This window comes from Mus pahari, chromosome 13 (genome assembly GCF_900095145.1).
Source record: "Mus pahari chromosome 13, PAHARI_EIJ_v1.1, whole genome shotgun sequence".
Taxonomy (NCBI): Eukaryota; Metazoa; Chordata; class Mammalia; order Rodentia; family Muridae; genus Mus; species Mus pahari.
This window is the reverse complement of record NC_034602.1, coordinates 65,257,646-65,271,085: the sequence shown is the minus strand read 5'-3', so window position 1 is coordinate 65,271,085 and position 13,440 is coordinate 65,257,646.

Genomic DNA, 13,440 nt, shown 5'->3' with positions numbered 1-13,440 from the left:
ACCCTCACGCACACACTGACTGTCTTCTCAACCCTCACGCACACACTGACTGTCTTCTCAACCCTCACGCACACACTGACTGTCTTCTCAACCCTTGCGCACACACTGTCTTCTCAACCCTCGCACACACTGACTGTTCCCCTACAGAAACAGCTGACTGCTTCTGCTTCTTTGGACTGCAGTAGAAAGGTAGTCATGGAGGCAATCGTGGTGTTCCAGGCCTGCAATCCTACCACTTGAGAGGTCGTGAGTTCTAGGTCAGCTTGGACCTCAACCACTTTTGGGTGTTGAGTTTACATGTGTGTGTACCAGGGCTGGCTGGGATGATGATGATGATGATGATGATGGTGATGATGATGATGGTGTCAATAGCCCTTGGAGAACTCTGGACTACCTAAGCCACTTTTCTTGGCCAACGTCTATGCCCAACCTTCAAGGCTAGAAGTCAAATGCAATTATATTATCTGCTTTTCACTGAGGGGTGAGTGAGGCCCAGAGAGTCTCTGTCTTGGTTCTCTGTTACTCAGCAGGAGGACAGAACGGGAACTTGAATCTTGTGCCTCTGCTGCCTGAACTTTGAACCACTGCTCTGGAAATGGCTCACAGGAAGCAGGAGGAAGGACTGTGGAGACATCACAGCACCGAGTGACCCTTCCCTTCGTTTACTGTCCACACTCCAGACGCCTCAACCTCTCTCCCGTGCACGTCTGCGGCTGTTCCACGTAATCCCAATTCTTTTTATCTTTGTCTCCAGTAAATATTTTTACTCATATTTAATACGGTGTTTAAAACACCAGGCCACAGAAAGCCCTTCAAAGGCTAAGCTCTGAACACTTCTGAAGCGAACTTCAATACAGTGCGCTTTATCTCACAGCTGAATACAATTTCCCCCAGATGTCTGTGGCCTTCGTGTCTTGGAGAGTGTGGATCTTTAGAGGTTCAGAGCTGGTTGAAACTGCACTAAGACCAGAGGCTTTGGGGCCTTCGGAGATGGCTTTGGATCCCCCGTATAAACCTGCCACTATGGGGGAGTGACACATTTGTCCCTAGTCCCTTTGAATGCTTTCATCTTTGATGACCCTGAGAGCTGACTGAGCCTGAGACCTTCGGCTATGCATCTTTGCTTTGCCCAGTCTTTCGTATCTGAGTGCCAATGACTGCTCCATATGCTTGGGCTAGAAAGGCAGGCTTGGTCCTTGGTGGGCAAGAGGTGAGGACAGCCCTGAATGGTTTCCACGTGTGTTCACCTAGGCAGCAGCCAGACAGGAAGGGAGTGGCAGCTTTTGGGTGCAGCTGCTCCAGGCTGTGTGAATCTGGAGATGCTTTTGTATCAACACTGCAGCACCCTCTAGGCAGCTGCCTGGAGTCCAGTGTGCTAGCTTCTCTGTCCCCTGGAGTCAGGTCTCACATCCCTGCTAAGGTGGAGACACATCCTAGAGGTGTTAAGCTTTGAAGGAAAGTTGAGAAGCTGTGCAAGCGCGCAGGCGCAGATGGACAAGGACGGATGGCTTATTCCTCCCACTGCAGCCTATCTCCTGGGAGCTGCCAAGCGTTTGAAATGTTGAATGCTTGCCCTGCTCCCTGCAACACCCTGCCACCCTCGCTCTCATCCTTCTCTGTCACTGTCTGCCCACCAGTACCGAGTTGAATGACGACACCTTAAGCTCTTCCACAGAGACACGCCCCAGAATGAGCTCTTGCTTCAAAACATGTTTTCATCCGAGTCACTCAGGGCTTCGAAGTTAAAGCAAGGAAGAAAGATGACTTAGAAGAGAATCGGGCGGGGTGGTGGTAGCATGCCCTCTTGATCCCTGGGAAGGCAGAGGAAAACGGTTCTCTGAGTTCGAGGCCAGTCTGGTTTACAGAGCGAGTTCCAGGACAGTCGACACTACACAAAGAAACCCTGTCTCACAGTATCCCCACCCCTCACCCCTGTCCACAAAAGAAGAGTACGGGCCAAACTGTGGGCCAGTGTCCTCCTTTTTGTCTCTTTTTCTCTGATTCTCTTTCCCACCCCTTTATTCCCCTCCCCCTCCCTTTAATGCTGTCTGTCTCTGTCTCTCTCTGTCTCTCTGTGTCTCTGTCTCTCTCTCTCTCTGTGTCTCTCTGGCTCTGTCTCTCTGTGTGTGTGTCTCTGTGTCTGTCTCTGTCTCTCTCTGTGTGTCTGTGTCTCTCTGTCTCTGTCCCTCACTGTGTGTGTCTCTCTCTCTCTCTCTCTCTCTCTGTCTCTCTGTTTCTCTGTCTCTCCAGGGTTGCTCTGTGTAATCCTGGCTGTCCAGGAACTTGCTCTGTAGACCAGGCTAACCTCAAACTCAGAGAACCACCTGCCAGTGCCTCCCAAATTCTGGGATTAAAGGTGTGTCCAGCACACCTAGCCCACCAACTTTCTTTTCCAGCCTACTGTTGACCCCCATCCATCATCTATGTCCTGGTTTGTTCTCAGAGAGAAAGGATGGAGAGGCTGGTCCCACTGGAGGATAGAAGAACCGGCAGCCCAGAGGCTGAAGACTGAATTGTGTTCACACTGAGATGGACACTGAAACACCCAAACACTTCTGCTTCAACCCCACTGTCCCTCCGTCCCCTAAGGCACTCAAACTCTCCAGACCTGATCTCCAGGGCCCAGTGGCTGGTGGCTCAGGGGCAGTAAGGCTGTAATGTCACCCTGAACCTATCTTGTCGCTTTGGCTGGGCCTTTGGCATCTTGGCTTCAGTTACCCCATAGCAGACAATGTTAGTATCTGCCTTACACACTCATGTGACATTCACACAAACAAACACACGTGTGGGCTTTAAAAGAGAAACTAAGGTGAACTTCATCTGCTGTAAAAATGAGGCGTTTTAAAGCAAACAACCAGCCAGGCAGAGTAACGCCCATAATCCCAGTACTTGGGAGGCTAAGGCAGGAGGATTGCTGAGAGTTTGAGGCTAGCCTAAACTACATAGTGAGTTTCTGGCCAGCCTGGGTTACACTGTGAGAGGCTATCTCATAAGACAAAATGAAGCAAGAGAAAGCTGGGCATGCAGACCATGCCAACATGCCCCGCCACTCGGGAGGCAGGGGCTGGGAACAAACACCTTCCCCCGAAAGACCCCTAACAAACAAATGAGGTGAAGGCTCATCCTGGGGGTGCCAGCTAGCGAGAGAGCACTTGCCTGCCAGGAGGACGGCTGCAGGTTTCATCTCTAATATATACTAATATAATATATACTAATATAATATATACTGTATTATATATACCAAATAGGAAATAGTGTACAGCTAATTACTCAGAGTTGAAATAGTCCATTCTGGAGACTGTAAGTCTATAAGACTCAGGAGACTTATGAAGCTAACTGGGCTCTATCCTCCCTCCCTACCACCACTTTTGGAGACAGTGCCTCGTGTAGCCCAGGCTGGCCTCAAACTACTATGTAGTCAGGGCTAGCCTTGAACCTCCTTCCTCTTTCTCCCTAGTGGTAGAAGTACAGGTGTGCACTACAATCAACTCTTGGGTTCTTCTCATTTTATAGCTCATGCTATATTATTATATATATTATATACACATATAATATGTATATTATATGCATATTACTTTATATATTATATAGTATATGTTATATGCACGTGCTGTAGGTTGTCCGTCTGTCTCGGGGTATTTGGGCTGCATCAGCCTAATGGCTACTGTAAGCAGTATGGTGTGCATACTTAGCCGTGAAGGGAATAAGGTGAGGCTTGGAATCCCATACTGATGACTAGAAGTTTCTCTGCCCCCACAGGAGCCCACGCAGATGTTACATTCTCAGGATGACTCAGCTTCCCAGATCTGTGTTCATCTAGGGTCCACCCCCCACCCCCACCGCGCAGATGAGACAAACACCCTGGGCTTTGCCGACCTGACTAGTTTGGCTGGGTGACTAACTAGGTAAGTTTTTCAGTCTAGGAAAATCAGGACACTACAAAACCTCACTGAACCTTGGGCTCTTACAACGACTGTTTTCTAAGTGGTCAAGTGAAGTGACTCACTGCCCTAGGTTCCTGGGTGACCTGTCAGTCAGATGAATGCACAGAAGTAAATATGAATTTCCTTCATACTGAAATAAACTGCCGCAAACAGCAGTCCCTTTACCGAAAGAGAAAAATGCATCCAACTTCCCCTCAAGTGCCTTGATCAAGCACCTACTATGTGCTAGGCTCTCAGGATCCAACAGCAAACAAAGCAGATGAAAACCTCTGCCCTGGAGACCTTTGAGGAGGAAGAGGTGACCGTATGTAAATGAACGATGTTGGTGTACTAGGACGTGGTAACCACTCCGGGTGACTAGAACCCACTGAGAACAATGGCGTGTGGAGGGAAGAGTTTTCTATTGTCCAAAGGGTAGGTGGCCAGGACGGAGTTTTCAGCAAAGAGTGACATTAGGCCCCAAATCGGAGGAGGCAGAAGGGGGGTTAAGTGGATGCTGAGTGGTGGGCAGACAGGGAGTCACTCCCAGGTGACTCCCAGGTGAGGCAGAAGTGTTGTAAAGTGGCAAGAGCACCCTGGGAGAGCAAGGGGGCCCCCTGGGGAAGCCCGAGAGTCTCTGGTAGCTATAACTTAGGCTGTAGAGGGGATGGCTAAAGGGTTGGGAGGAAGTGACAGAAGCTTCCAGAAGCTTCCTAGAATAGTGGAAGGGAAGCCAAAGTCCTTACCCTTGGTTTCCCAAAACTTCCATCTTGTTGAAGCTCCAGCCCTGGATCCCAGTCCCAGTCTAGACAAGTCAAACACACGCCTTCCATTCCCGTCTTGTCAGGCCCCAGAGGACAGACCTTTTGAAATAAGACTGTTATATCTAGCGCAGGTTGGCCTCCAGCTTGACAGCAATCCTCCTGCCTCAGCCTGGTATTATGTCTGTGTTCCACAGCAGCTACCAAATGGGCATGGTTTATACACAAGGGGGAAGCTGGCACCTGCAGCTTCTGGACAGAGGGTGTCTGTGCCTGCTGGATATCCTCTAATCCATCAAATCCATCCTCAGCTACTGCGGCCGGGAGCAATAGTACCCATTCCCTGCCTTCTGCGGCTCGCTGATGGTACAATAAACACAGTGTGTGCACGCAGGGTGTCATGCTAGCCGACGGTGAGTGGTGTGGAGAGCATGAAGTAAGACTGACGGGCTAGCTTAGCAGTAGACAGCCCTCTTGTCTAAGCCTGTGTAAAGCTCTGAGTTCCGTTGCAAGGACCGAAAAACAGCATGGCCAAATCCTTCCAGAGTAATATGGCCGAATCCATGAAACATCCTGAAACTTCACGCCGAGAGATGGGTGAGAATGTCGCTCAAACACAACAGCAAAACAGTTAAGGAAATGGAGGGAGGGAGAAAGGAAGAGGGAATCTGGGGATGAGACAAGGGGTGTCAGGAGGAAAGGCTGCGGGGTGGAAGCTCCCACAGCGGGAACAGACTCACTCCATCCAGTACGGTGGGCTTAGTGAAGACATGCAGACGCAGGAAGGGATGAGGTGGCCGCGTGGGAGGCTTCAGTTGAGCAGAGTACTCACTGCACAAGGATGCTTGTGCTCATCAAAGCTCTGCATCCTGGATGCAGAATTTCATCTGCAGAGAGAGGGAGCTCCCTTTTGAATGGAACAGCTTTTGCTTATTCTGTGAGGATGAGCGATTATTCAAATTCGCCAGACTGAGGATGCCTGCCGTCTAATTTTCTCTTTGGATATGGTATGAGGACCAGACAGTAGGGATCAAAAGTAAGATCAGCAGAAAGTTTGCACAAATGCCTTGAGGGCACTGCCAGCTTGGGTCCAACTTCCTGGAACTCTGCCTCAGTGTATCAGAGGTCACTTGCTGGGGACAGGCTAGGTGGGTGGGGCTGACTGGGGTAAGCCTCAGTCACTTTTAGATCCCAGAGGAACTCTCTGTTAGGGAGTAGTGTTTGCTATTGGGCAGACTGGGTGCTAAGTCCCCTCCACCCTGGCCTTCAGCATCTTCTGCAGGTCAAACTCCCCATCAAGGGCCGGGTCTATAGAAGCTGAGAGTTCTAAGGACATTATCCACTTGGCACCCTCCATGGTGTCAGAGCTGGGCTGCCCACCTGGGCTCTTCCCTGTCTTGCTGCAGGTTATTTTACCTGGGAGGAAGGAGGTGGGAACTTCTCAGCTTCTGCCTCTCCAGGCCAAATGGAGTCTCACACCTCTCTTGTTTTGCTGGTAAGTTAGACAGACAAGGATTAAGAAACAGTCCTGTTTTTTCAAAAGAACAGCTGTAATTTCCTTTAGTAACTTCCTTACTCTTGGGAAGCAGGGCTGGCAGATGATCACCCAGGGGAGGTGGGGCTCTGGGATGAAGTGGGTTTTCCTACAAGATTAATCCTGGTAGACAGCAAGTGAGCATCCTCTCTCTCTCCTCCCAGGACTTGCATGCCTTCATACCGTTCCCTATTTCAACTTCAGGCTTTCTTGGGTGAGCGGTCAAACCAGTGGCAAACAGGCGAGGTCCAGGCAAGCCACGTGCCAAGCCTAGCATCCCAGCAGCCCAGTAGCCCAGCAGCCCAGTGTCTGGAGCCTTGGTGAGGGACTCAGAGGCTGTGGCTTGGGATGGCAAGATGACCCCTCCTGGAGGGTCATTGTCAGGTGCACCAGGCTTTATCTGAAACGTGCTCCTCCCTTTCCCGACCTTCCCTGTAGCACCAGCCTTGGTTCTCACCTGTGCTTTGGCCAGCTCCATATTGTCTCATTTTTATCTTAGCATCTGAGTCAACACATCAATGCAGGAACTCCTGCCTCCCTTCCCCCAACCTTCCTTCGCCTTGTGCTGTTGACACTTCTGCCCTCACTCCCTCCAATGTCATTCACTTGGCTGTCAAACCACTGTGCCTTCTCCTCCGCTCTTGTCTTTTTTGTGTGTTTGTCCCCTGAACCCCCCCCACACACACCCCAGTGCATTCCTACCCATGGCCTTTGGATCAAATCCACTGTTCTGGTTGCTATGTCTGCAGAGAAGTTATAAGTGGCCTCTCCAGATGCTTCACCTCCCTTTAGTATGAGCGACAGACTTTGCACTTTCCCCACTGACTTTTAACTGGCCCACACTCTTCTTCAGCTTGGCTTCCTGTTGGAGACAGGGTCCCTCCATGTAGCCGAGGCTAGCCCTAAACTTTCAATCTTCCTGTCTTAGCTTCCGGGGTGCTGGGTTTATAAGTTCCTGAAGCCTGGCTTTCTCTCAGTCCAGGCGCCTCTTTCTCAACCATATGTGAGTCTCTTAAAGCCCACTGTTTCTTCAGAGCTCAAGGGCAAGTCTCTCTTCCATGTGTTCAGATGCAAACGATCTCTACGTCTGCAATTAATATTTTTTTCCCCTGTGGACTCTGCTCTGTCTTGTATTATGACTATTAATAGTTCTGTCTGAAGGCTCTTGGCTATGCTTGGGATTGAACCCATGGCCTTGAGTTCTACCTATGGTTAGAACCCAGCCCTATGTCTTATTTGATGCTTCCTTTCTTAAAGGCTAACATTATGTCCTTGTCAGCGTTTTTGTGTCTTATAATAGAACCTTATATATTGAGCCAGGTTTAGTGGCTGACACTCGTAATCCTGGCACTTGGGAAGCTGAGGCAGGAGGACTCCCAGGAGTTTGAGGCTAATTCTGGGCAACAGTGACTATTATTAAATCCTGCCTCAAACAAACACCCAAAGTAACCTTATACATAGCTAGGCTCAAACATATTTGTAGGAAGTAATTACTCTGTGGAAGAAGTAAGTATCCTTCCTTGTCAACAGAGAAGACTTCATCTGAGAATAGACAGCTGTGTTGGCAGCCAGCGTGGGCACCTTTTAGCTGCTAGGATTTCAGTCCTTCATTGGCTACAATGATACATCCAGATAGTTTCTCCCAAAGAACATGAATCAAATCTCTCCCAGTTCGATGACATGTAGGGCTCAGGATAGGATTCGCTTGCTAGGACCTCATGGTGTGTGTGTGTGTGTGTGTGTGTGTCTTACTTTGAAATGACTGCAAATTCTCTAAATACCTTCTGTAGGGAAATCTGCCTGCCCCCTCACATAGCGATAAAACCTTAGCACAAAGCGAAATGGATGATAAATGGAGAAATCTGGCCCCCATCTGCAAAACGAATGGTTTCAACTAAAGGATCCATCCACCGAACTCGCGATGGTTTCAAAATATTACACATTCTCTTAAGTTCTCTGAGAAATTTGGCCAAGCGGACCAAAACACCCTACCAAAACCAAAGCCTCCCAAATAGCTAGGTTTTGTAGCGGGAAACCAGTGACTTTTACAGACTCTCTCACTGCTCCCTTGTGGGGAACTGAGGCGCCGGGTATCTAATCTACTCCCCACTTCCTGTGTTATGAAATGCTGGGCATAGTTCTGTCTTGGCTCACTTGCATTGTGCTAGAGCCAAGAGCGGGACAAAAGCCACAGCAAACACTGCCCTCTTTCGGCCGTTTGCGTCTCTGCCACTTCTCCACCGGCCAGGCAGGCAAAAAAGGAAGGTTAAAAGCGCTGAGAGAGCCTTCCTTGGCTTGCCTTTCCATCTCCGTGGTTTCTCTGTGCGACTGCGAGGCCTCGGCAACGTGGAACATCTTTATTTTGGTGTCATAAATATCTCAACTTATCCAAGGCTGCCACATTGCGCCAGTCACTCTTGCCTGACGCTTGCTCAGTTCTGCGCTCGGAAGAGTGGGTGTGAAGCAGAAAAGAGGCTTCATTGTTTGAGGTCTCTCAGCTCCGCTTGGATTGAGGGCTCAGCTCAAGATAAAAACCCCAGGCAGAACATGACACATCAGCAGCCACACAGAGGACCTCTCCTGCCTTCCCAACTCGGGAAGAGAAGGGCTTTCTCTTCGTGGTTTGTGGAATTCTTTCCGCATAATTGGATCATGATGCTCATCAGTATGTTGTTTGGGGATGAACTGTGTGGCCCCCAAATAGTGCTATAGTGCTTGATCAGGTCTGTTGAGGCAATCTACCGCTGCAAGGCCCACAAGAGAACGTCATCTCTGTTTGTGGGCCGATTTGATTTACACAGATTTTGTTTTGTTTTGTTTTGTTTTGTTGTTTTGTTTTTTATTGGTTGGTTGGTTTTTTTTTTTTTGATGCAACCATGAATCACAACTAGAAATTAAAGATTGGCATGAATTCATGTTTTTGGTTGACTTGAATCATGCCTCTCACTTATTTCTTAGGGTTTGTGGGGTGCAAGGAGCACGGGTGAAGAGTCAGAGGAAGGGGTGTGTCCCTTAGGAAGACTCTGATCCAGGCAGGAAGGAAAGCAATAGAGTGCAGAATCAGCCACGTGTGATTTTTGTTCCTACGCTTTAACCCAAGTTCCAGTGACTCTAAGTCTTTGATTTCCCATAACAGCTCTGGAGACAGATACTCGGGCTCTGCTGTGCCCAGCAAGGAACGTATGCTTTTCAGAGTGTGTGCTTCAATAGGCAGCTTAGGAAATGTTAGATACAGTCACAGAGACATAAAGCTACCTCAAGGGCCAGGTCCCTGGGGACCCTGGGTGTCTGCTGTCCAGTGGAAAGCCTGCGAAGGTTGCGACTGCACATTCCAGGAATGTCACCGTTCCAGAAGGAGTGCTGGCTCTTCTGATCTCCAACACCCTCTTGCCACCAGCAGATCTCTAGAAGAAAACATCAGAGAGCAAAGCCAAGAGATTGATCCATTTGTTCTCAGCGAGGGCTTTTGATGGGGCATTTACACAGGCTTCTGTCCACGTGCAGAGAGGTCAGGGACATTTCCAACCAGGGAGGGGGGCAGGAGGTGCTAAGAAGGCTCATCTTGTAAGAGAAGCCAGCCAGATACCTGGGGCTGTGAAGTCTGAGGGCTGATGGCCTAGCTTTGATGATTACACAAAACTCCATCATGGCCTGCGCTGGATGGTGAGTGTGTTAACTTCATTTGAAAAGGCCTGGGGGGGGTTGGAAAGATGAACCCCAGTTTTCCTGGGAGACTGTCTCAAAATATGAGGTGGAGAGTGACTGAGGAAGACGCATTATGGCTTTTATGCATACTAAACACATTACTTGTGCACTCACAAACAAATGGCCACATTGACACACACAGACATCACACACACACACACACACACACACACACACACACACACAGATTTTATGTTGTCCTTGGGATTGATTACAGAGCTCAATATGTAAACACTTCGTGGCTACTGAGGAGAAAGGCTGTCCTGAGAAGATATGCTTTCCTTCCTTCAGAAAGATGGGGATTTCAGGCCGGCCAAAGGAAGGAAATTCCCCTCTGCTAGGCTTCAAAAGCGAAGGGGCAGTTTTGTTTTGAGACTTAACTATGTAGCCCTGGCTGACCCAGAACTCATTCTATGGACTGGGTCTGTCCTCAAACACACAGATATCCTCCTGCCTCATATCCAGCACTAACTGAGTAAAGTTTTAAAACTTAAGTTTGTTTTCATGTGTGTGTGTGTGTGTGTGTGTGTGTGCATGTGCCAGCTTGTATGTGTTTATATATGTGTGTGCTTGTGTGTGCATATGTGTATATGTTTGTGTGTATGTGTCTGTATATGTGTGTTTGTATGCTTGTGTGTTTGTGTATATGTGCTTGTACATTTGTATGTTGTATGAGTACATGTGTGTGTATACGTGTGTGTGTGTGTGTGTGTGTGTGTGTATGAAGCTCTCTCAAATCTCTCTCTAGTTTCTTAGATAGTTTATTTAATCAGGCATGATATATTGAATACTAACTTCTTGAGTTTCTGCTACATGGTATTTTGTCCAAGCTATTTCTCCTGGATAGGGATGGTTTGTTGTAGAGCTGAGCTGTGTGGACGAGAGTGGGGGAAAAAGCCAGTCTACAGTTAATTTATAGAGCAGACTGGGAACAGAAAGAGTTATTTCTTTCACTCGGGTTAAGTCTGGAGAGTGTTAGGTGATGGACAGGCACCTTGATTAAAGACTTATCTCTCTTCTTTTCACCCCCCACGCTTCTTTCTTGACCATAGGTCGATTGCATTTCAATCACTCGCAGTCTCAGCGGGGCAGGGCTGCCACAGGCTTGGGACCAGTGCCTTGGCAAGGCTGCATCCCAGGGGCTCATCCTGGAATCGAAGATGTTGATGGAAACGTTACCGTATTTCTCCTGCTATTCCCTCCTCGTTCCTTGACTCTTGCAGGGCTAGACTGCTGCACTCTGGCGCCAGGATTCCCATGCCCCACTGGATACGTCCACAATAACAAGAGCCGAGCAGGCATCCATAACGGATAACGACTGTTTGGTTGGCCTTTCCACGAAGATCTGGAGTCTGCCAAACACAAAGGCTGATTTAGAACTCCTCTAGGAATCTACCCTGGCCTGGGGCCCCAGTGTTTGGAGATGTTCTTTACAGCCTGGCTTAAGTCTCGGCAACACTAAACAAATAAATGGAAAGTTCAGAGTTGTGGTGTGTCCGGGACAGCAGGTTCTGTGTGGGCAGTGAAGTGAGCTAGGCAGGGACCCTCTGCTGGCACCGCTGTCTGACAGACCCCATTTTTCTAGTTTGGCTTTGAAATTTGAACGAAAAATGTGTAATAAATGTGGTCTCCGGAGAGGAGAGCTCAGAGACCTCTGTGAACCAAGGAGAGTTTTTGCTGTTTGTTGTTTATTTTTGTTTTGTTTGTTTCTTTTTTTTGTGACAAGATTTACTATGAACCCTAGGCTGGCCTTTAAGCCAAGACATGTACCAGGGCCCATGGGCTAAGGAGACTTTTCCCAGGGTCTCCATAGTTTATCTTTCCAACCTCCTCCACCTCTTTCATGGTACAAGAGTATCTTAACTGGGGTGTGTTCTTTGCAAATGGGAGCTATTAATCGAACACCCTCCTCCTCCTCTCCTCCCTCTTCCTCCTCCTTGGAGCCAGGACATGCATATGAAGGCTAGTTTAGAACTCACTACACATCCAAAGATGACCTCTTGAGTACCAGGATTACAGATGTATACTAGCACTCTCCTTTGGTGCCATAGAAGGGATGGTGACCCATGATGGCTTCATGCTTGCCACACAGCAAGCACTCTGCTAAGCGAGCTATGTCTCCAGCCCTAACCTGATGCAGATGCACCGTGGTGCTGCTTAGAGCACCAAATCTGCAGAGGTCCTGACCAATCCATTCCAGGAACACAAGGAGACCTATATTCTCTCTGAGAGATCTTGGGAAAGGGAGCTGAGCCCCCCCCCCCCCGAATGTCTGAGGATACACAATCTGCCTCAGCAGGGGCAGATACAGGTCTGTAGGAGCCAACCAAGAGACCTGGATGTTTCAACAGTCCCAGGCCCCAGTTGTCTGTGTCTCCTCTTCTCCCTCAGTCAGACCACCAGCTTTTTAAAGTTGGAGGAAATAAATATTCTTGCTGAAGTAGGAAGGATGTGGAAGGTCCTGCTGGCAGTTGAAGTAGGAAGGATGTGGAAGGTCCTGCTGGCAGTTGGTGTCCCGGCGAGCCCTTGCTTCTTGAATGTGTGTATTCATTTGAAAACACGGCCAGGGGAAGGAAGTACGCAGCTTTAGGGAGAATTAAGTTGAAGAATGAATCTTTGCTGCCTTCTGCACACATCACCTTTAAGCTTGGGACCAATGCTGACATCTAAAGCAGAGGAGGGGGTGTTATGGCCCAATAAAGCGAGTGGCCAATAACCCCCTATTTGGTGATTGGTCATGCTCCTTGTATCCTGCCCGGCCTTTGCTCAGTTCTACCTCCACACTCACATGGCATCCCCACCATAAAGGCACATTCATTCGTTCCAGACATAAGCACCACCTCCTTCCTTTGCAGTCTCTACTGTCCCTCAAACAAGAAGACCCAGGGAAGCCAAGGATAATAGCAGCAATCAGGGCAGAACAGTTAGGACTGGTGTTTCCAGCTGTGCCTCTGGTTAGAGCAGTCTAGCCTGGGAGGGCAGGTCCATGCTGCGAGGCAGGAATCAGTTTCAGTGATGTCACAGATACTGGAGAGGCAATTTGATGCCCTGGATGCTTGGGCGGGCACACGCCCATTGATCTGTGGACACCCATACCCCAAATAAAAGGGGTGTGGGGCTTAAAGACATGCTGGCCAGAGCTGAGCTTTGGGATCGTCCCTGTTCCTGGATCAGAGAGACATAGCCTTGGTCTGACTTCATTTCCAGGGCATTTAACTGTGCTGTGATGGAAGCTGTTTAATGGGACCCATTGAAGTTCATGGAAGGCTTCTTTCCGGTCATTAATGTCTCCTCTGCAGATGGGTGTCTCCCTTATAAGCTCCCAAAGTAAGTCTGCAACAAGAAACCTCCATATTTATTTAGTCATGGCTTGTTAAAGATATGTATAGTCGGGGGCTGGAGCAATGACTCAGTGGTTAAGAGCACTGGCTGCTCTTCTAGAGGTCCTGAGTTCAGTTCCCACTACCCACATGGTGGCTCACAACCATCTATAATGGGATCTGCTGTCCTCTTCTGG